The 24,611-nt window shown below is 34.9% G+C and overlaps 1 pseudogene; it reads right to left on the bottom strand.

Moving 5' to 3' along the window:
• Positions 1 to 234: 234 nt before the first annotated feature.
• LOC115880515 lies at positions 235 to 1,784 on the bottom strand (annotated as a pseudogene).
• Between the last annotated feature and the right edge of the window lie 22,827 nt (positions 1,785 to 24,611).

Consider the following 24,611-nt stretch of genomic DNA (forward strand, 5'->3'; position numbering starts at 1 on the left):
GCCGTAGTCATAAAATAATTTTTATATTTTTCCCTTAAATTTCTGGTAAACTGTGATGAATGGTTGCCTCCCACGCGTGAAACGGATGACAGGCCCTCTACTTCTGTTCTCCAACTACCAAGAACAATTCTTCCTCTGTCAAGATCTTCTTCATCAACGGATCCTTTTGGCAAATAACCATTCGAATTGTTTCTTAGCCAATTATGCAGAGCACAACACGTTCTAACTATTTTATCAGCTGATGATAATCCACCAAGATATCGGTTTTTGAAATACTCGAAATCTGGAAACTAAAATGCCGAAGCAATTTTCCACAATCCTTCTTGCACGAGACAGTCTATAATTAAATATTTTTTCTTGAACTGTAAGTGAATTTTTTGAATATGGTTTGAGTAAATAATGTTTTAAAGGAACAGCGTCATCCCCAACAAAATATCCACCATCGGGTAATATATTATTTTCGGCGGCTGCAAACATAGAGCACTGCCCAAAAATTCCTCCATCTGATGACCGCCCATTGCAACCAACGTCAATGTACGTAAAATTGTAATTACCGTCTGCAATTGCCATTAAAATGATACTGTTTTGTCCTTTATAGTTAAAATAGTCGCTGCCACAATTCACAGGAGCCTGGATATTTATGTGTTTTCCATCAATGGCACCGTAACAGTCTGGAAAATTCCATCTATTCCTAAAATCACTTTCATTTGCCTTCCATTCTTTTCTGGTTTGGGGAACCTAAAATAAAACATAATATTTAGAATCACAGTACAATACACTTAACTTTGGGACATCCAGTACTAGAGTTTATTTTTTTAGGCTTCACCAGGAATTGAAATCGATAATGATTCCCAGACAGCACAATATGAAACAGAACAGACAACACATGAAGCATCTCTAGCAATAGAAGGAGAAAAGAATGCAGTTAACATTTACAACGAGCCCACCCCAAAACGTAACAAGCTTGGAAAAATAAAAGTCAAAGAAGTTGCTGCTTGTGTTAAAGAGTTAAGTTCTTTAGCTACATCTATTCAAAATATAGAACCATCAGAAAATTAATTTGACATATTCGGGAAGAGTATAGGAGCACAGTTGAAGCAGTTGCCGCTTGAACAGGCTATTACAGCTCAATATGAAATACAGAAACCTTTGACTCGTTTTAGACTGGCAAATCTCAAAAGTACACGTGCCCCATTACCATCTTCAACCGAGTCTTCAAGACACAGCATTAGGTCATATAACCATTCTCCGTCTCCAGGATTCGATACACCTGCACAATCGTACCAAACATCTATGCAGTTGGAGAATGACAGCACTATCACAAATATCATTTCAGAAGCGTATGAAAGTACCTTTGGTGAAGACAATACCAATTGGGGATAAATGTGGCCTTTTGAAAATGTTAAGAATAAAAGTTGATTTACCTGAATAAAATCCTTTAAAGCATCATAGATAGCGTCACACACCTAAGGAATAAACTTTGAAATTGCAGGTCGGGAAACTCGAAAATGCTGTTGCAGATTTCGGTAACTATTACCAGTGGCTAAATATGACAATGTTATTTCTAATTTTATTCTGGCAGGTATGGCCATTCTCATAATAGTGTCAGATCGCTGTATAGCTGGTGTTATTTTTTCTATATACTTTTTATAAGTATGTCGAACAAAGAAGGAGACATTCTCATGCAATTTCTGTATTATTGAATATCTTCAAAGGCGAGTTCCCTTAAGAGCATATTAGAGGCGCCATGGGTGTTTCTCCTTGCCAACCATTTCCTAACCCATATCCTATTTCTTGGTTTTAACATATCTTGTAAACTATCAATTAACTCCTCTATCACTACTTTCACACACGATATCATAGATTTCTTCATCAGAACAATGCATTTCTGCCTCGAATTCATTAATAAAAAAATAAAACGAAAACTTTTTACCTAATCTAAAACGTAATATGTTTACTCGGCTAAAATGAACAAGTACTGGAACCATGTAAATGCTCAAGTCATCAAAGACACTTGCTTTTAGTTCTGGATTTTAGTGACTTGAACAAGTTACTGGCACCGTGTAACGTCGCCTTTACAATCATAAACTCAAGTGGAATGGCTTATGGGGCGTTTTAAGCGTCAATCCTGTCAATGTATGTAAATAAATAGTAAATAATAGTCAAAATCACAGAAGAGAATTCAAAAAATCTGTCTAAAAAAAAGAAATCAAAATGTCTTTGGCGACAGTTGGATATTTGGTGCATCGGAATGTGTCTGAAACTTCTTCATCTAGTTCAGACGAATAGTGGAATGCAATTTTACAAAATCGCGATGTAAAAAGCGAACACTTAGGCCACGTATTATTGGCTATGAGAATCTATGATTTTTTTATCCTAAGTCGATAATCTTTTGTCTAAGTTTTAAAATTGCGCCATAATTCCTCAACGTCCACTTCGATCCTAATATTCAGATGGGTCGTTGTGAGCTCGGCGTGAGCGAAAATAATGACGTCATTAGTGACGTTTAAGCCGCGACCACAACGTCCGCGATCGTCATGTGGAATGACCGAAGGCATATTTTGAGCATTATGAGCGCTTAGTGGAACGCACTCTAAATAGCAATTTTTAGAACGTCTAGCCGAAGTAAGCGATTAGTTAGCCTTGCCTTAAATAAAAGTTTAAAAGAGAAGTTAGCTGATTTTCGAATAAGGTCAATAAATACTAAATATAATGATGACGACGATCCTGATTTTGTATTGGAAAATGGCGAACATTACGACTCATCCGGTTCCGATGCAGACCGCAGACCTGGGAAAGGTGCATTTTTCTTGCTTTTTGTTATATATTACGAACTCTGCTCACTACCGTAAATGTCCGGTCGTTAACGTTAATGCAATAGCAAATTCACCGATCGCTAACGACAATGCCCGATATGAACCTGGGTCATTTACGTAAATGCCCAATTATAAACATTTTTTGCCGTAATATACACATATTAATTTGCATTCATCTGTTTTATTTTGTTGCAGGTCATAATGATTCCTAGAATCGATATGTTTAACATTTTTTTTTATAGGAAGGATATTACTAATATGGTCGACATTAAAATTAACAATGTAACAATACCAGTTAAATCAGAGGCAAAAAATCTTGGCTTGATATTAGATAACAATCTCAGATTTCAGTCACATGTAACGGGTACCATTAGGAAGGCAATAACTAATCTTAAAATCTTATACAACTCAAAAGATATATTAGACCAAAAAAGCAAACTACTGTTGTGTAATACTCTAGTTTTATCAAAGTTTAATTATTGCAATGTAGTTTATGGACCTTGCCTTACCGCTTTTGATTCGGGACGGATACAAAAAATCCAAAAATATTGTTTACGTTTTACTTACGGAATTAAAAGACAACAACCCGTTTCGTATAAGCTAAAAGAAGTAGGATGGCTTGATATGAAAACAAGGTGTTTTACGCATTCCTCCTTATTATTTTATAAAGTAGTATACTCTAAGCATCCTAAATACCTCTACCAGAAAATATCTTTTAGAGAAGATGTTCACAACCTAAATTGAAGATTTAAAGGTAATCTCACTCCTCCTACCTATAGACTGACAATTTTCAAGCGTTCCTTCTCATATAATATAGTCAAGATATTTAACTCATTACCTCGTACGCTAACATCTGCAACGTCACTATATGTATTCAGAAGATTATTAAAAGAGCATCTCTCACAAATAAACTAGCCCTTATTATGGATATATCTTGTTTAACTGTTTAATTAGATATTGGTAGGATTGATAGCAAATTCTATTGTTGCATTAAATATAATTATATTACTAGAAATATTAAGCAATGTTATTATATTAATGTCGAAAAAAAAATATAATTTTTGTTTAGCAGATTTTGGCAATGTTAGAAAATAATTTAATAACTATTTTGATTTAGATATTTATTGATAAGGCGTGTGTATATGTATATATGTATATATTTTTTGTTGTTTTTTTTTGGGTTGAGTGTAAAAACAGTCTGGTTAGATTTAATAGCAAGACTGCACTTTCGCCCTTTCATAATGTATCTCCATATAGTTATGAATAGCTTATTATTATTATATTAAGAAAATGTTATTTACAAAGCGGATCATTGTATTTAATGGATAATTTGCCCCTATGGGAAAAAAACAAAAGAAAAACCCTTTCGCAGTTTTTTGGCATGAGGCAACTGCTGGAAGATCCAAAGAAGATATAATTTCAACATATAATGCCTTTTTTAAATTTTACAGAGGTGTAACCAAAATTACTCTTTGGTTAGACAACGGCTCTGCACAAAACTAGAATTGGGCATGATTTAATTATTTTGTTCATCTTGTGAATTCTTCGGAGGTTTGTGTGAATGAACTAAACATTAAGTATTTTGAAACTGGCCATACGTTTATGTCGGCAGACGCATTCCATCACCAGGTGAATTGTCTTTAAAGAAAAAGGGTAAAATTTACGACTTTAGCAATTTTGTAAACGCTTTTGTTTGATGTGATTGAAATGAAAATTGACCAGTTTTATGACTGGCCGGATTTTGCTTCAAAATATAAGCAACGTTTTATTTACATGATATCGTTTGGTTGTGTTTTGAACGAGGCACTAAATCTTTAAAGTGCAAAACTGATTTTAAGGGCAATTTTCTAGAACTCTACTTTTTGCCCGAAAAATAAAAAAAAAGATTTGCCAAAGGCTTCTTTACGGTCTCAATGTAGAGGCGTTGCACTACACAGAAAAGATGGACTTTTGGCAAAATTGACTGCAATCATGCTGCAAATCGCCTTCCTTTTTGCCAAAATTTACCGGTTGCGATCGGCGCACCTGGAGAAATCTAATTCCTTTTCTCCGGATTTTACAAAATCGAGTTTTTATCTACTTGTTAAAAGTTTTTTTAATAACACTATTTTTTGTTTTGGTTGCTGTGTGACATTAGTAATATTTTAGATAAAATAATTTAAATAATACTTTTATTCTGTTTGTTATTTATACCGTTATTATTTTTTTAATAAAACATAGCATATATTTATGTCTTTTTTTTGGATTTTATAAGAAAACATGTTCTTACCAACGTTAGTTTTAATTTGAATACGTCACTCAAAATAATTTGGAAACACCCTTTAAAAATGATATTCCAGGCGAAGATTGGTTTCTTCAATTTAAAAAGAGACACAATTTATGAATTAAAAAACACAAGGCGTAGAATATGCAAGAAAAAAGATGACAGATCCATTTATCAATAATGAATATTTCAGCTTACTGAAAAAATAAAAGATGGAGAGAAATGAATGAGACGAGCCTATGTATGGACCCAAGTAAAACTAAAGTGGTCAGTGAAAAGGGAAAGCCATCCACAAGGGTAATATCTGGACCAGGGAGAGAAAATATCACCATTCTTGCGACTGTTAATGCGACGGGTAAAAAAGTGCCTCCCTTAATAATTTTCAAAGGAAAGTTTGTCTGGGATCAATGGGTTGCCAATCCACATGCTGATGAAGGATTGATCAGTTCCTGAAGGAAAACTTGTGTATGTAGCGTGCACCAAGGGGTGGATGGAAAAGGAAATCTTCAACAACTATTTTGAAAAATCATTCCTGCGTATAATTGGAGAAGGAAGACCTGTTCTTGTGATTTATGACGGACACAGTACGCATATTGATTGGAAGGTTCTGCAATTTAGCTAAAGAAAACACCATCACCATCCTTAAACTGCCTCCCCATATGTCGCACTTACTACAACCAGTAGATTTGTCTGTCTTCAAATCTTTAAAAACAACTTGGGATAAAAAAAAAACTTGTGATTTGGCAAAGGAAAAATCAGGTTAAAAAGATGCCAAAGAGGATATTCTCCCAAGCAAACCAAACCAAACCTTTTGCCATTTATCAGGACTTTTTGTACCATATCCTAAATTGTAAGGATAATTCTTGCCATAATCTTTTTAATCCTTGTTCCCCACTTTCTGCATTTATGCGGCCTGTAGGCATATCCGGATGGATATCGAAGAAATTAAATATAATTTCCCAATATTTTTCATTAGTCTTGCACATTGCGATTAGTTGAATTAAATATTTTAATTAAAGGCAAATAATAAACAGCAAATTAAAGAATATACGGCGTTGCAGCAAATGATGATGACTGATGACATCTGTCGAATGTCAATAAAGGATTAGAGTTTTCCGGAAAATTGACTGTAATGAAGTTAGTCGCGATTACATATGCTCGATGGATGCTCCTCCAGCCAATGAACTAAATACTACGTAACTGGAACGGACCCGAGCGTTGCCGAAAATCGGCTTTTGTGTGTCAGGGGCAATGACAAAGACAGAGTCATTAAGACGGTAACCTATCTCACTCCTATCCATTGTGATACATTTGGTCAGTGTACATCTGGGATAATAATTTACCTTTTTATTAGTTTTAAAACGGCTTTTTATCGATTTCTGGTGGAAGCAAGATTCATTTTAACGAAAGTTTTACGTATTGGCTGGTTTTTGTGTGTTCTGTCGCGTGTAGTATTTTAAAAGTGTGTAAAAAACTTAAAATTGTGGTTAAGGTGTTTTTACACAGACAAGACGACAAAAGACAATAAACAATAATGGTGATCTCGTGTGTTGCTTATGGTTGCAATAATGAGCAGGATAGGCGAAAAATTCCGTTTCATACGTAAGTTAAAAATATAGGAATATAATATTTTGTATTATTGTTTATTTTTAACCGTCATATAAGCTTTTTGGAGCATTTATAACGTCTTAACAACCTTAACGTAGTATTATTTTTTGCAGTTTTCCTTTTAAACGACCTGAAATATTAAAGCTTTGGATTCAGGCTCTTCGTAGAGATAAGTGGACACCATCTAAAACTAGCCGGCTATGTGGGGAACATTTTCTTCCAACAGACTACATTAATCAGCCAGGACTGGCTGTTAAAAGATTAAAGCCTGATGCTGTACCAAGTGTGTTTTCTTTTCCAAAACACTTGTTACCAAAAGCCTATGCTCCTCGTAGAAAAATAATAAAACAGGTTGGTAAATGATATAATGTTATTCTGTAGTGATTGATTATAACATAATTTTCAGATTTCTACTACAAGCGTTCACACTGAAAGTGAATTAATGGATATTGATTTACCTTTAGCTTCAACATCAACTACTCCAGCCAATAGAAGTGAAAAGTTTGGGAAAATATTATTGGATAAAGAAACACAAACAGTTCCAGTTAATATTGAACAACTACGTAGAAAAGTAAAAACACTTAAACAAAAAGTGAACCGGAAGAATCTTAAAATTCGTAACATGAAAGAGGTTATTAGCACAATAAAAAAAAGTGGCCACAGCAACGAAAATTTAGATATTGTATTAGAAAAATACTTTGAAGGTATTAAATTAATAATATTCATGAATTTTTATGTTTAATAATCTAAATTAAATTTCTTTATTTTTAGGTTTACCTCTGGAACTGGTCCTACTTCAAAAACAAAAAGACAAAGGGGTAAACCCAGGCCAGAGGAGATACTCGGCGATCATGAAGCAATTTGCTCATACGCTTTACTTCTATTCTCCCAAAGCTTACCATTTTCTACGCAATTATTTTGTGTTACCTAATGGTAGGACAATTAGAAAATGGCTCAGTGGCCTTAACTGTGAACCAGGAATTTTAAGTGAAGTGTTACAATTTTTAAAGACTCAAGTAGCTTCTAAAAATTATTTAAAAAACTGTGCTTTAATAATTGATGCTATGTCAATCAGAAAGCAGATTGTATGGGACCATAGTGCAGGAAAATTTATGGGTAATGTAAATTATGGTGGTATAACTGATGTAGATCAAGAAACCCCAGCATCAGAAGCACTGTTTTTTCAAATTGTCAGTTACACATATAACTTTAAATGTCCAGTAGCTTATTTTTTAATAAACAAAACTGACTCGCATTTGCAAACTCAACTGGTAATGTCCTGCTTAAGAAGTTTATTTGAAGTAGGCATAACAGTTAGGTCTATCACTTCTGATGGTGCTCAGGCAAATATTGCTACCTATAATAAGTTGGGTGCTAACGTCTACAACGCTAGCCAGCTAATTCCCTATTTTTTTCATCCATGTGACAAAAGTATTCGTGTTTATTGTATATTGGATATTTGCCATATGTTAAAGTTAGCACGAAATGCTTTGGCTGAAAAAAATTTAAAGTCAAAAACAGGCATAATTAACTGGGAGTTTTTTAAAGCATTAGATAAAATTCAAAATTTGGAAAAATTAAAATTAGCCAACTCTCTTAGTTCTAGTCACATTAATTATAAGAATAAGGTAATGAATGTACGACTTGCAGCACAAACCTTAAGTAGTGGTGTGGCAGATGCCATAGAATATTTAGCTAAATGTGGAGTTGCTGAATTCAAAGACAGCCATGCTACTGTTGAATTTATTAGGACTATTGATAGGGTTTTCGATATTTTAAACTCCAGAAATCCTTTTGGTAAGGGCTTTAAAGCACCCATTAGACCAAATAATTTAAAATATTTTGAAGATATTTTTTCAAAAACAAAAGAATATCTGGGAAGCATAAGTATGGATGGTATTCCATTGTTAAATAGTACACGAAAAACTTTTGCTTTAGGGTTTATTTTAACAATGGAAAGTGTAATTTTGCTATCGAAAGACCTTTTTTGTTTGAATGAAGACCCATTGCAATATTTTTTGACCTATAAATGTTCCCAGGATCATCTGGAAATATTTTTTTCCTGTATAAGGTCAAGAGGTGGTTGGAACAACAACCCAAACACGCAACAGCTTAAGTGGGCACTGAGACAGTTGCTATACCGGAATTCAGTAACTTCTAGTGTCAGTGCAAATTGCTCTGAATTTGGAAGTTACTGCACTCCAGCTTTTGAATTCCGGTCAGAAGACAGACAAAGTCAAGTCATTTCAGAGCAAACCGAAACAAATAACGAAATTTCAAAGTATATTTAATATTTAGAAAAAACAAAATTAAGTGATTTTCAAGAAAATGTTTTATTTTATATATCTGGATATATTGTCCGTCGCCTTGTTAATGAGGCCACTTGCCATCACTGTATAGAAATTTTATTAAAAAAAGATAGTGATATTAACAGTGATCATAGCTACAGCGCATCCTCAGAAACATTTACACAATTCACAAATTTTGTATCTCGTGGTGGCCTTGTTTTTTCTTCCAACGTTGTATACAAAATTTTACATTTTGCAGAAAGGCAATTTCGTCTTATGACGGAAAAAAACGAAATTTTAAAAAGTACATTAAATGTTAAAAGACGAATTGTTAATACGGTTATTAATTATTTTGGACAAAATATTCAAATATTTCAACCTAAGCACCCTGTAACACATGAATTCATGAGTGAAGAAAATCATGAGTTTCAGATCGTTAGAAAAATTCTCGACATTTTTATAAAATGCCGTTTGCATCATCACTCTTCACTCCTGAATTTAAAATTACATGGAGGTGCTGCTACAGTCAGACAAAAAATGACCAAACTTGTGCTTTTTAAAAATTGTTAGGTAGTTTTAAGGGTTTTAAGTATGCTTAGTTATTTTGATTTGTATCCTTTTATTATTTAATATACTTATATGAATTTTGCGGTACTTGATTTTTGAATTTCCCTATCCTTGGCCCTTGCCTTGACTTGTCCCTAAATACCGCTAATTTTAGGCTTTCTGAAGTCTTAAGAACGATAAAACTACCTTTGACTTCTGAATTATTAATATTATGTCATCATTTAAAGGCTCAGTTGACTCGGCTGAGTCTGAATATTACTGGTTTTTAGTTTTTTAAAAAGTTATTACTAATTACAAAATAAGCTTTGATACCTTTTTTGTCGTTACTTTTTTTTTCTCATGTTTAAAACCCGACGCTCTAAAATTTATCGTCTGCATCGGTAAAATACTCAAGTTTTGCTAAAATTGTTAAATAAAACTCTTATCTAATTCTTATCTTCCTATATTTTATCAATAAAAGAGGCGGGTTACTCAATTATCAAAAGAAAATCGCAAATATTTATAAAAATCTTAAATATTTTCTTTAAATCCCATTTAGGTTAATAAGATAGAAAGAGATAGGTACCCGTCACAACGACGGGTTGCCTATTTTGCGCTTTGCCTCACTTTTATCGATAGGCGGGTCCTTTCCAGTTAGGTAGTATACAGTTCATTGCCTCCAGCATATTACTGGACCCATAGAATAAGTATAATATACAACCACTAGATCACTAGATTCACACAAATAACTTATTCTATGGCTACGAAATTAGATTATTTGAAGATATTTTATGCAACCAACAATGCACTAGAATATTAAGGATGGTATGCCTTCATGCGAAAGCCTGTGCTAGAGAAAAATAATTAGCTGTGATAATTAGTTTCTCTATGGCTAAAGCCTAATTTTCGAAACCGATGGCGCTGATCCGCCGAAATGTTTTTATTTCTCGCATATATATCTCGGTACGTTATAATTTTATAATAATATAACAATTATTAATTCTTATATACAACGGCACAAACAACGGTGTGGTGTGGTAGCCAAGTGAAATATGAGTTCCAGAGGAAAACGATCCATTGTATGAACATTTTTTACTCTTATACAAGGCAAAAAACTTGTTCAGTGTTCATTGTGTAAAAAGAGTACAAATATTTTAAAAGTTATTTGTTGGATCATCGAGATCTAACACTCAGCTAAGTGAATCACAAATAACCAATTTGAATCTTGCTATCAATCGCTGCGAATTGTTGAATATTGAGGTTTTCGGGAATTTATTAAAAAGTTGAATCCATTTTATTCGCAAAATTTAAATTCCACAATGAATTCCAGAGCTGGGTCAAACTGAAGTTGATAAATTGAAAAGCAAGTTGTCAGCTGTTGTTCACAGTGGTCTTACAACAGACCTTTGGACCTCACACAGTACCAATCACTACATTACTATTATTATTCATTTTATAGAATTATTGAATAAATTGGCAGGAATCTTACTGGGAAGTCTTCCAGATTCCAACCAAATACCAAAATAGTTTAGCAGGAAATAAAATTCCTCACAAGTTATTAACCCATATTGTCCCAGTGATGCTTTTACGCAACACCTAATTTAATAATTGTTTTTCTTAGTTTATTTTTTTCATTGAAAGTTTTGAATCTATTTAGAAAGATCAACAATGGTACTTTAATAAAATTCCAGAAACCTTTTTTTTTATTAAATCAATATCTAATACAGCAAGCTAAATTGCAGTAAAAAGTATTCTTTTTTTCGCCATATTTAAAATTTTTAAAAAAATACTTTTACTTAGTGTTATTTTCAAATAACAAACGCTATTTCTTATAAGTATGAAGCTAAATCTTGGCAGTGAACGTTTTATGCAAATAAGTTTTTTTTTTATTTGTTGTGAATAAAAATGCAATAAAATGTTTTGTTGCGAAAACGCATCACTGGTATAAATCGTGATATAAAATTTGATTGAGCTTGTCAAGACCTGAATAATATTCGGAAACGAGTGTGCATAGGTTTGTAGTCTGGCATAATCATTTGTGTAGTACAGATCGTTTAGTGGTAGCAAGTGTTTAAAATGGCTTATAGGCGGTTTCTTACTCAAACTGAGTTGGTAGAAGCCATGGAGGATGCAGTCTTAGAGCTGGAGGACGGTAAGTTTGAAAATTGGTTTTAGTTTTTTATTCCGCTTCACAATATTTAAAATTAAAACATTTTCTTAAAATTCGTTAAACCTTTTTTTCAGGGTATGTCGATGGCGTTTATATACCACCAGATGTCGACACTCTCACCGACGAAGAGACCTTTGACGATGAGGCAATCTTATGCGAAACAGGGAAACCTGAAGATATAGCGGGCACGTTTGAGTTGCCAGGGCCCAGCAGACAAAGTTTTTGTGGATAAACCGATTCATACATCACCAGGTATTTTTTGATCATTTTTTTTTCTTCAATCAAGTTATTTGTGCCCTTAAAAATAATTTTTTGCTACTGGTACTATCCGCGACAACAGAAGTAATAAATGCCCGGTTGAAGACGCTAAATCAATGAGAAAAAAGGATAGATGACGATTCACCTGTTTCCTGTTCTTTCTACATTTGCCTTTAACCTCCTCATTTTTCCACATTCTTCCGCCAACGTAGAATGTATCTTCTCAAACGTAAACTTACTTAAAACAAACCAACGAAATAAGCTTTCAACTGCCAGTATTATTGGAAATTTACATGCAACCACTTATTTACGGAGTAGAACTGCTACTTGCCACTCGATTAGCTTTCCGAAAAATGTTTTAGCTCTTCATAATAATAATATGCACCAGCATAACGAGAACAACTTTACTGATTCTGACAGTTCCGACAGAGATTAATTTTTTTTTCGTTTTTCCTTACTTGATAGATATTGTTAGTATAAGTTTGTGTTTAAAATTAGATAAACATTTTTTCTTGGGGTACGTTTCCTATTTCGTTTTAAGTTTTTGTTCAAAATATGTTTTTTATATATTTTTTTAGCAATGTTATTATATTTATAAGTAATTGTTTGTTAATCTGTGTTAAATAAAAACAGGTTTTTATTAAAAAACCTGTTTTTATATGATTATTATTGGTATTTAATTTTTATCATATTCATAAGGGGTGAGTTATGAATTGAAAATTTAATTAAATTTTCTATAAATTTATTTATACAAATACAATTTAATTTAAAAAACCACTTTAATATACCTAATATGTTGCTGGCGATGCAACCAAACTATCTACTGATTTCTACTGAATTTTTACCAGATTTTCTACTGAAAAAAGATGATATGACCTGGCAACACTGGCGACAGTTGGAGAAGAGAAGTGAACGAAGCGGCGTTCGTTTAACTTTAAAAGACTCTCGTCAGTCGTTAGTCGTCTCGTCAGTCAGTCGAGTATCGTACGTGGTACAGTGCGCTTCGCTTGGTATCCGTACCGGTAAGTTAAAACCCAAAAAATCCCGCTCAATTCGTCCGAGTTAGCTCTGCCCCTTAGCTGCACGCAGTGAGCGTGCCCATCTTATAGTGAACCAATCCAACCTTAGCATTCAATTCGTCGTTTAGCTACCTCCTTACATCCCTGGACATAGTCCGGGGACCCCAAATAAAATGAACCAGATCGGTTCTGACTCTGAAAACTCGAAACGAAAATATTAAATCCCAGTATACACCTATGGAGTCAGATGACTCCAATGCCCTAAACTCCAACTTGGACAAATGCGAGACGGACGCTAGCGACCTCTACTCGTTTATGTCTAAGGAGGAGTTAGATGAATTAGAAAATGAGTTGGCTGATCAACTAACCCAAGTTCGCAACAAATTCGCTACTCTTAAACAGCACGGTCGAAAACTAAACATCAACTTTGAAGATTTTGTGGTCTCCCCATCCAGCCCGAAAAGGAAGGTGATGCCCTGAGGAAGAAGAGAGTTCGACAGAGCGACTCTGACGACTCCTCTTCCTCAACTATCATCAGCAGCAAAAAAATAGCAGCAAGGGCTGCTTCCCCGAATACAAACGACTTCCCTCCGCTTCAAATTCCAAGTACGTCAACATCTGACGTACCAAAAGCCCCAAATAATTCAGTATCGCAGAAAAACTCCATAAAACCTACACCTGCTGCTCCTCAAACGCAGCAGGATAAACCCCCTCCAGTATCAAGGAAGCCTACCTCTATTGTCCTTCGTGACACTCGCTTATGGTCTACGATAACTAAAAGGTTTCAAGACCAAAAAATTAAGATTTCTGAAGCAAAGACGGTGCCGCAAGGCATTCGCATCACTCCTGCGTCCATTGCTGATCACCGAAGCATCACAAATTACTTTAAAAAACAAAAAATCTCCTACCATACCTTTCTCCTGCCGGAAGAACCCTCATCATCAAGGGCATTGAAACAGATGTCGAAATTCCCATGATCGTTGACGATTTAACTTCGCGAGGTTACGAAGTTAAAGAAATTCATCGCCTTTTCAAAAAAGGCAAGCCCTTACCAGTTGTCAAAATTAGGATCCCCCGTCACCAAACGTCCATCTACACACTACGCACTGTAGCTCTTCTTAGAGTGCGTATCGAAGCACAGAAACCTGGTACTGGAACACGCCAATGCCATAATTGCCAGCAATTCGGGCACTCTGCCTCGAGCTGCTTCGCCCCAGCCCGATGTGTCAAGTGCGATAAGCACCATGGCACCAAAGACTGCGACAAAAAAAAAAGAATTCTCCCGCAGTTTGCATTAACTGTGGCGGTCCCCATACGGCAAACCATCTGCTTTGCCCTAAAAATCCAAACAACCCTGAAAATCGACCCTCTTCTTCTAAGGACCAACCTCAAAATGCCAGGAGGCCCTCAGGTTTTCGATCAACAAATCCCGAACTCCAATCTTCTTACGCTAGCGTAACGAAGACAAACATGCCCCCTACTCAAAACCAAACGTCAACAAACCAGTCTGGACTGCCAAACCAGTCTGAGCTGACCTGCTCGGCAGCTATCCAATTCAGCTACACACTCCAGCAAATCCCACACATTTTGGTGCAAACGGCACCCTTCCCACTACTATTGATTTTGGTATTTCCAAAAATATCTCAGCTCAAGTGGATGTAGCTGTCCACGATGAGCTAAGCTCTGATTACTCACCAGTCTTCTTCACTCTCATCGAAACTAACTCTGTTTCGACCCATAAATTCCGAAAGGTTACCGAATGGGCTAAATTCCAAAAAATTCTCCAAAAGAATACCCCCTACTGTTGATGTATACAATTCTTATAGTTGTAAACGCAGCATTATATGTATAATATAGGTGTGAACCCTCCTTTAGTTACCTGTCACAAGAATATGTATTGTCAATAGAAAATAGCGCGAATGAAAGTTCTCATGTTCACATTTTATTTTTCTACATTTCAATAATAAACTTTATCTAAAATGAATCGTGTTTGATATCCTGAATCTCGAGATCCATGCCCGCAGTTCTTCACATACTGCCAAAAATTGTGGATACTGAATCGCTTAATAAGGCTGTCCACATTTTTACTTCGGCTATCACCCTGGCTCTGGACCAGTCTACAACGAATACGCAAATTGAATCTAAAAATCCATTCATCGCCCCACCTCACATTAAAGCACTTATTCGTGAAAGGAATAGGCTTAAAAGGCAATTTCGGGCCCTGTTGGACCCTGAGATTAAGCGTAGAGTGAACTCGATCACGGGTGAGATCAGGAGACAATTCAAACTTTTCAGAAATGAAAGGTGGGAGAGCTTCCTGGAATCCCTTGTGGACGACCGAAAGGCACTCTGGAGTGTGCAGAAACGTCTTCGGAATACAAATTCCCAATTCTACCCGCCCATACATGGTCCAAACGGCGTTGGCTACTCTGACGAAGCGAAAGCCTCGGCTTTTGCTGACTCATTAGAGTTGCAATTTAGGCCAAATAATGACCCAGAAGACGACTTCGACTTCGAGGAAGTCGTTGAAGACTTCTTTGAATCATTTGAATATCCAAAAACTCCCCCCAGGCGACGTATCGCCCCTGCCACCCCTAAAGCCCCTGGTGTTGATAATATCAACAATCAAACAGCTCCCGCCCAATATGATTACCATCTTCACTAACATAATAAACGGCCTTCTCTCTCTATCGATTTTTCCAAAATCCTGGAAGAGCGCCGTAATTATTGTTATTCCAAAGCCAAATAAAGATCACACATTCCCTGTGAATTGGCGTCCCATTAGTCTTCTTCCGTCCCTTTCCAAAATAGCAGAAAGGATTATTTTGGCAAGAGTGAGCGATTTTATCGAAGATCAAAACATCATCCCTACAGAACAATTTGGTTTCCGTAGAGCCCTATCCTGCGAACAACAGGTTACTTGCGTGGTGGAACATATTACGCGGAGCCTAAACGGTAAGCGAGGCACTGGTCTTGTCATGTTTGACATTGAAAAGGCCTTTGACAAAGTTTGGCACGAAGGCTTAGTGTATAAACTACACCACATGTACGAGTTTCCCAAGGCGATCACTCTTGTAATAAAGTCCTTCCTAGCTAATAGGAAATTCCATGTTCGTATCGGTAACTCCCTTTCATAACCACTCTCTATTGAAGCTGGTGTACCCCAAGGCGCAGTCCTCTCACCGACTCTCTATAGCATCTACACTTCCGATATTCCAAAATCTACTGATACGAGACTCGCCCTCTTCGCGGATGATACATGTAACTTCGCCACTGCCTCAAGTAAAGGCATACATAGAGCGTTACTACCTCATATTGCAGATTTACTTAATTGGTTTTCCCATTGGAAAATCAAAATAAATACTGCCAAGACGCAGATTCTGTTCGCCACGGGACGAATGCGAAGATTATCTCCTCCTCCGCCAATTGTTGTAGGCGACGAAGAGGTTACTTGGGGAAATACCGCCAAGTACCTCGGAGTCACTTTAGACAAAAGGCTCTCTTGGAAGCAGCACATCACTAATAAAATTGCCTCGGCTCGGGCAACATACGCCAGTCTTCACGGCCTTCTCCGAAAACATAGTTCATTTTCACTGAACAACAAAGTTTTACTGTTTAAAGCAGTAATCCGTCCTCAAATTTTGTATGCTTCGACTGTCTGGTCCAGAGCATCTGATCTCCAAATCCGCAGAATACAGGTCTGCGAACATAAAATCCTGCGATATATATCCAGTGCTCCCTGGTATATACGCAACGAAGATATTCGTAATGATCTTCGTATAGACCCAGTTTCGAAATATATTAGAGATCGTGCTCTCAAATTATTTGGGAGCATAGCTAATATACAAAGTCCTTCGTTCGAGATATTCGAATACAACCCTGAAGACTACCGGAATACAAAGTACCGCCACCTCGAAACAATTCTTCTGGATACATAATCCCCAGTCGCCCCTGATTCTTCCAAACATTATCATGCCTTAGGGCGCCCAGGACTTCACCCCTTCTCCTGATCTGATAACCCGGATTATATAGCTGCCATATCTTCTGGTTCACTGAAATCCAAGGAGGTGGTTGTTTTAGTGGGTAACAGCAGACTGAGTCCCACACAGTCACGAGAGTCTTCCCTCTCTTCGGGGATTAGCTCGTGCAGTCTTTAAAATATTTTTTCCACCCCCGAAACAAAAAAAATGGCAATTGTTAATAATCGTATAATTATCGCAAGATTATATTAATAGGTTAACTACTCAAGGAGACCAGAAACAATATTTGATCCAAGTTGTGAGTGAATACAGAGCCGAATCTTCCGTCTGCAACTCAAGAATGGTCGACAAAAAAAATTTAAAAATGGAAAGACTACAATAAAAATCTTGATACTATAATTTATGAGAAAAAATATACTTTATTTTTTATCTAATTCTTGTATTTTTTTATTTTCTTAAAATTGCAATATTATAGATAGCTTTCTTAACCTTTATCAGACCAAGAAGGTGGATTACAATACCTTTAATACGTACCGTTCTGCTGTTATGATGTTAATTGGACGGCTAGATAAAAGCACTAGTTTAAAAAGGTTTTTAAAGAGTGTTTATAGGCTGGGATCCTCAAGTAGTCGTATCAATGTTGGAAAATAAATATCCAAATGAATCTCTGTCATTATTACAGTTGAGTAAGAAAACAATAAACTTGTTAGCTTTGACTACATGTCCTACTTTTTACATGTCATCGTTTACAAACATTGGCTCGTATTAGAGTGAAAAATATAACACTTTCAGACAAAGGCTTAAAAAAATTTATTGTAGATCAGCTGAAAACGACCAAACCAGGGAAAGCTTAAAATTACCATTTTAACATCAAAAGCCGGAAATTGGTTCTGTCAGAACTTTAGAAACTGAAAAGACACTGAAGGTAAAGGCTCATTTACATTTATCACTTTGGATGTTCATCTTGAAGGAATCATCCAAAGTGATAAGTGTAATTTGCCTGTCATTTTGGTTTCATTCGAAGTATTCACTAAAGCGTTCACGTTAAGTTGTTCACGTTTTTTAATGAAGAAGAGGGTACAGTCAACACCGACAGACCCTCAGGTAACAGGCTAAGTATAAAAGCCTCACCTAAATGCTCCAGCCTCAACATATACTACCAGAATGCTCCTGGTCTAAGAGCCAAAACACACGACTTCTATTCAGGAGTATTATCAGAGAATTAAGATGTCATTGCCATAACGGAAAGCTGGTTAACAGATGGCTTTCAGGATAGTGAGCTCTTTGATACACGATAAAGGGTTATCAGCCAGGATCGCAATAGTGATTAGCCCGTGGAGGGGGATTGATCCTAGCAAGTAAGAGGGAAAGAAAAACAATGGAAAAACTGGATTTTAATTGGGCATGTGCATGTGCATGTGACATAGAGTGTTTGTTAGTTAAAATATATATATATATATATTTTATTTATTATATTATATAGAAAATTTTTCATGTATTATGTGTCTATGTACCACCTAATGTAAGTACCGTAGAATGGGGTTACTTTACAAGCCGGTGCAACTTAGCCTGAGCACTATTTAAAAATAAAAAAGATATTATTTGGCAATCTCGCAACACCGCTTTAATTCAGTTCGCGGTAAAACATTGCGCGTTCAACATATGTTTAACCCAGCGTTGTGCTTGCTACTATTTCTACCTATTCAGATAATAAGAGTGATAATTTAGAAATTACACCTTGTAAACTAAAAAATGAATTTGGGAAGTTTAATACTATTTACAAAATAAACAAGACATTACGCACATATATTGTCCTACCTAAAGAGATCATCATTGGCATAGGGCCTATCAAATTTTTGATAGTAAATCAAAAGAATATATAGAAAAAAATGTGTCCACTACTTTTATGTATGTTTCAATTCTTGAAACATTAAAAAAATAATATTAGACGACGATAAAAACTTAGTTCGGCGTAATAATAGGAATTTGGAGCCAAATGTTTTGTTTGATTTCTCTAATGGGAAATATTTTCAAAATCATTCATTATTTTCAGACAACACTACCTTTCTCCAAATCAACTTTACTTAGACGAATTTGAAACAAACAATCCGCTTGGCTCTAAAACGGGAATTCACAAATTCGGTGGCGTTTATTTTATTTTGAGACTGAATTCTTCTCTGAGTAATATTCATTTGGTAGCTTTGTTTTACTCTGCAGACTTTAGTTAACGACATAAAAATTTTGGAAACTAAACGTATCGAAATTCAAATTGTCGTTATGAATCGCATGTTGCAATTTCAAATAAACCATATTCGAAAATGTCAAAAGTTGACATATAATATGTCATTCTATTCAGAGTGTAATTTTCTATTGAATAAAGTAACAAAATACAAGGGTGCCATTTAAAAATCAAAAGTTGTAGTCATTTCCAGTGAAACAAAAAATCACCGAAAACAATCCGGAGTTTAACCATAGTTTTTTTATTGCAAATAATTAATCTTCATACAATTTTATGACACCCGCATTTTTTTTATTTTAATTCAATTTCATCCCATTTTTTTTAAATTAATCAATATTAAAAATTTCAAATTTACACTTTTGCAATCTCTGACGTCACCTATTAAAAGTGTCACGGTTTGCCACCAGAGACGCTGGTGGCCGGCGTCGAAGCAAGGTCGAAGCGATTTCGCATGTGTCATTATTAATGTCAATGTCAAATGTCAGTTTTGTGTATGTTTTGTTGTTGAGTGGGATTTTGGATTTTGTACGAAGCGTTTTGTATTTTGCATTATGTTATTTTTTTCTTTCCTCTTTGTGCTCGTTTGACCTAGATATAGTGTTATCAGTATGGAGAAGTTTGTAAAAGCTACGTCTAACAATCTTCCCAGGGTAGACATTTTTATGGTGCACGAGTTATTAAAACGAGATAATGCACTGTAAAAGCCAGAATATGTCCAGAGCATAAGCGCAAGGCCTACACCATTGAAAGTATAATAAATGAAGAAGAAGAAACTTTTATAGATGTTTGTTGCAAAGACTGTGCAGCCGGTGAAGATATTATTTATACGCTATGTTTGTCAATTTTTTTAACATAAACATTTTGCAGGAGGTTGTAAGTATGCTCTAGCTTTTTTAATGTGGCTTAATCGTCGGAGTGAAGATCCATCACCAACAGAAGTGACATCATATTGGAAAAAGCCTCGTTTAAGTAATGTCGGAACCACTATAAAGTTTGTAGAGGTAAAGGCTTTTGGAAGGGAAGCAAGTGTCACCCCAAACCCGGAACAGCCAGCAGATGAAAGTTTTCTAAATGAACTTCTGGAAGAAGGGAGACAACAAAATATAAATTATCATCTGCTGCGTTCAACCCTAAATTTCAAAGATAGTTTGGTTGAATTAAGCATTTATAGGTTGGCTCTACGTTTTCAAAGGCAGGGAGGAGATTTCACAGACTTTTTAAATTTTGCTAAACAGCAAATGCCTGCCAGTCTATGTAAAGAAGCAGAGAAGGCTACAAAAAATCAAAGCAAGTGTCCTCTATGGTTTGAGCTTCGCTATGCCCGTGTAACAGCCTCAAAGTTATATGAAATAAGTAGATGCAAGACAGCTGGTACGTTAGTTGAAACCATAATAGGAGCTCATAAAACAAAACCAACAACTGGCATGTTAAGAGGACAAAATCTTGAGAAAAAATAGTACTGATTTTGTGGTAGAAGTTAAGTGCCCTATCAGTAATAAAACCCTTAAAAAATATATTAACAAAGGAGAAATAACAAAAAAAATGCAATGGTCAAGTTCAGCTGCAAATGTTAGCTACTGGGATGCAAAAAGCATTATTTTGTGTGACAGAGCCTGATTTTGAAACAACAAATAACGTTCAAATTATTTGGGTTAACTATGATGAGGAATGTTTAAAATCGTTGGTGGAAAATTGCATGGATTTTTATAAGAATAATATTTTTAATAAAATTTGTACTTGAATAATTATAAATTTTTACTGTTTATTAATTTTAAAAAAATATATTTTTTATGTATAGCAAAGTTTTATGATAAGTAAAAACATATTCAGGAACCTAGTCTGTAGAAACTTCACAAAAACAAAATTGCAACATTCAAAAGAATATTACCTACTTTTTTTATATCTTTTGTATGATTCATTTTAATCAGTTTATTAAGTCAAAATAAAAATAATCAAGCAACACATACAAAATAGTTTATTTTTTCAAAAAAAATGCCTTCAAAGTTTTTACAATGTAAATTATCCTAGTAACACAAGAAACCAGTCTATAAAAAGAAACATAAATGAAATTTTAAGCATAAGTATCTAAACTATTACCCTAATACCTATAGTACCTACCTCCTAAAAAATAATATAATATATTACATAAACACTCCAACAAAAATAATTTCAAAAGTGATTTTTTTTACTTTACTTAATAATTGGGCTTTGTAAATTAATTAACGCACAACAAATAGTAATAACAGAATCTGTATGGCCAATAAGGTTATGATCAATAACAGCATGGGGTTTTAAAAAAGAAAATTCTCTTAAACGCTTAATTACCCTTTCTATGTGGATCCTTAAGTTTAGCCTTGTCGTCCGTTGCTCTAGTTTAATGTACCAGGCAACTGCTCCATAAGTAATCATGGGTCTTACTATCATGGTATACATCCAGCGCAAAATGTTAGGGTATATTGGTATACTCTATGAAGTTATTTTAAGTGCTCCTGTCCATTTTTCAATTATTATTAAAGCGCCTATTTAGATACATTAAAAATTAATTAATTGGTGTATAGTATTTGTATTATGGGTTTGTTTATTTTTTATGAAATGCATTTTTTTCCTATTAAAATAAACATAGCTTACTAATCACTAGCTAGCCATTTTTAAATACAGGATGTTAATTAAGTATCTGGCCAAACTTCAGGAGGTAGGTGATTCTTTGAGTGTTTTTAAGGTAAAAAGTTCATATAAACATGTGTCCGGAAATATATAATTTTAAAGATACAGGGGGTGTCAAGGTGTTTTCTAATAGACCTTTTTTTATTAATATCTCAACGATCCGTTGGCCGATTTTGTTGAAATTTCGCCGTCTTGTGAACTTTGATAAGTTAGCACAAATTAAATGATAATTATTATTTACAACAATATTCAAACGATAAAAACTTATCCCAATAAATATTTAGCACCGCCTTGGATTCATTTGCTTTTACGCCTGGTTGGCGGTGGAAACCATGCAAGCTTTTTCTTTGTCCTAAGTAGTTAATTAAAAAAATAATAATCATATAAAAAAAATATAGGTCCTAATAGCCTAAATTTTAAGGATTTTATCAAAATGTATCAGCAGATCCGATGAGACCCGAGTTATTATATGTTTTGGAACTTAATGATTTAATTAATTTTTCCCTTTAATGCATCGATTGTGCGCATTATCCTACGCACATTTCGAGAAAAAATATTTCATTAATCTAAATTTATTATTTATGTTATTCCGCTCTTTCACGTATAATTTACCCCTTGCTTTTCTCATACGGAAAGAGTTAGCCCAACTGTACCTAACAACCCATGCCTTGACACATATTCTTTTTTATAAGAATATAAGCTTTCCCAGACTAAACATCCATATCCATAAAATAGTTGGCCCACTGATAAGACCTCATTTCGGCCCTCGAACGTCCTTGCTCTATTCGATGATCAACGCCGGCTAAACTATCGACTTACGTGTTGACAAGTTTATTAGGCAGGTTATTCAACTCCATGTCACCTCTAGCATGTCGGTTTTTCAAAGACGGGTCCCATATAAACGCGGCCAGAAGTATTTTCAATAGTAAAAAGGTTTAAGTTTGACGATCCAGTACTGGCTTTTGCCAAAAAAAAATAAAACAGTAAAATAGTAACAGTTTCACCCGAATCTATAGCTTCTATACAATTTAAATTTAAACTCTCGTTTCCTGATTTAAATATGGAGGAACTAACTACCGAATGGAGGAGCATTTCTACAAATGATGTTTTGTTGAAAAACACTGATAAATCTGTTGAGAATTTCTGGACTATTATATTTAACATGAAAAATTCTCTTGGAGATTTAATGTTTCCAAATTTGACGATTTTTGTTCAAGCGCTATTGTCTCTCCCACATTCTTCGGCGGCCGCTGAAAGGAAGTTTTCAGATTTAAATTTAATTAAAACAAAAAACAGGAACAAATTAGAAATAAGTACATGTGATGCTCTTTTACTTACTAAGTCTCTTTTATCCAGTACCAAATGTTATAATTTTCAACCCTTTAGCATCTCTTAAGCCTAAATTTTAATTCAAACGCACAAGATGAAGAACCTGATACCCTTACATTTTAAATTATTATAATGTTCTTACGTTTATAAAGTTTTTTTAGTTCATTTTTAGTCTATTTTATTTTTGTTATTTTTTTGTTTTTATAGAATAAATTTTATTTTTTTGAAAATTAATTGTTTTATTTGTTTGGTTAAAAAAATGTTTTCAAAAACTGTTTCAAATTTCAGTAAAAACAGCTTGGTTAAAATTTGAAAGAAATTTGGATCTATTACAATTTTGTAACCAATTGCCTTACATCAAAAGCACAACGCTGGTTTGACCAGTCGAAGTTTAGAGCTTGACGAGACAGTGTCTTCGGAGGAAATATCTGGTAAATAAACGTCTTATTTTTCCCGCATAAAATTATGTTGCTATGTTAAGGGTTGTAAAACTAAATAAACTTTAACTCTGACTTTTTGTTAACTTATACTCGATCATATATGAGTTGTATTCATGCGTATGACGTATTTCTAGCTGGTAAATTTGATATAGTTTCGGTGGTTGGCAAAGTTAGCCCCCATATTTTTCATTTTTTTTTTCAGAAAATGGTACGAACATACAAAAGACGAACGGATGCACGGCGTTATAAAGACTATACCGAAGAACAGTTGCATAGAGCTGATTTATTGATCAAAAATAATCGAGTTGGATATGCTGAGGCGGCCAGAACCTTATAAAACCGACCAATATTCCTAGAAGAACCTTACTTAACAAGGTGAAGAATAGACATACAGGTCAGGAGCCCCCCAGATGATTGCACCAGAAATTGAGCGATCCATTGTGGATGTTATCATAGCTAGTGCTGAATATGGCTGCCCAATCACTATGACAGAGCTCCGAATCGTCTTAAAGAGTCATTTAGACAGGGAAGGCGTCCGCTGAAAATGTTCAAAGACAATTTACCAGATATAGACTGGTGTAAAAATTTTATATAGAGGCATACACATATTTTAACCAATAGACATTGCCAAAACAATAAGAAGGCAAGAACAGAAAAAAACTGATTAAGAAATGAACAAATATTTTGAGAATCTGGAAATGAATGTAGCAGGTATTCCACCCGGTTCTATTACGAACTACGACGAGACGAACCTGGCCGATGATCCTGGTTCATCAAAGTGCATTTTTAGAAAAGGGATTAAATACCCTGAACGCATTATAAACTCAACTAAGTCCTCTATATCCGTCATGTTTGCTGCCACTGCAGATGGAACTTTACTTGCTCCATATGTTGTGTATAAGGTAGAACTATTGTATGATGCCTGGTATATCGGAGGACCTTCCGGAACTCGTTATAATAGGACCAAATCTGGATGGTTTGATCAATATTC

The sequence above is a fragment of the Sitophilus oryzae genome, unplaced genomic scaffold, assembly GCF_002938485.1.
Source record: "Sitophilus oryzae breed Bouriz unplaced genomic scaffold, Soryzae_2.0 scaffold_1625_pilon_pilon, whole genome shotgun sequence".
Lineage (NCBI taxonomy): Eukaryota > Metazoa > Arthropoda > Insecta > Coleoptera > Curculionidae > Sitophilus > Sitophilus oryzae.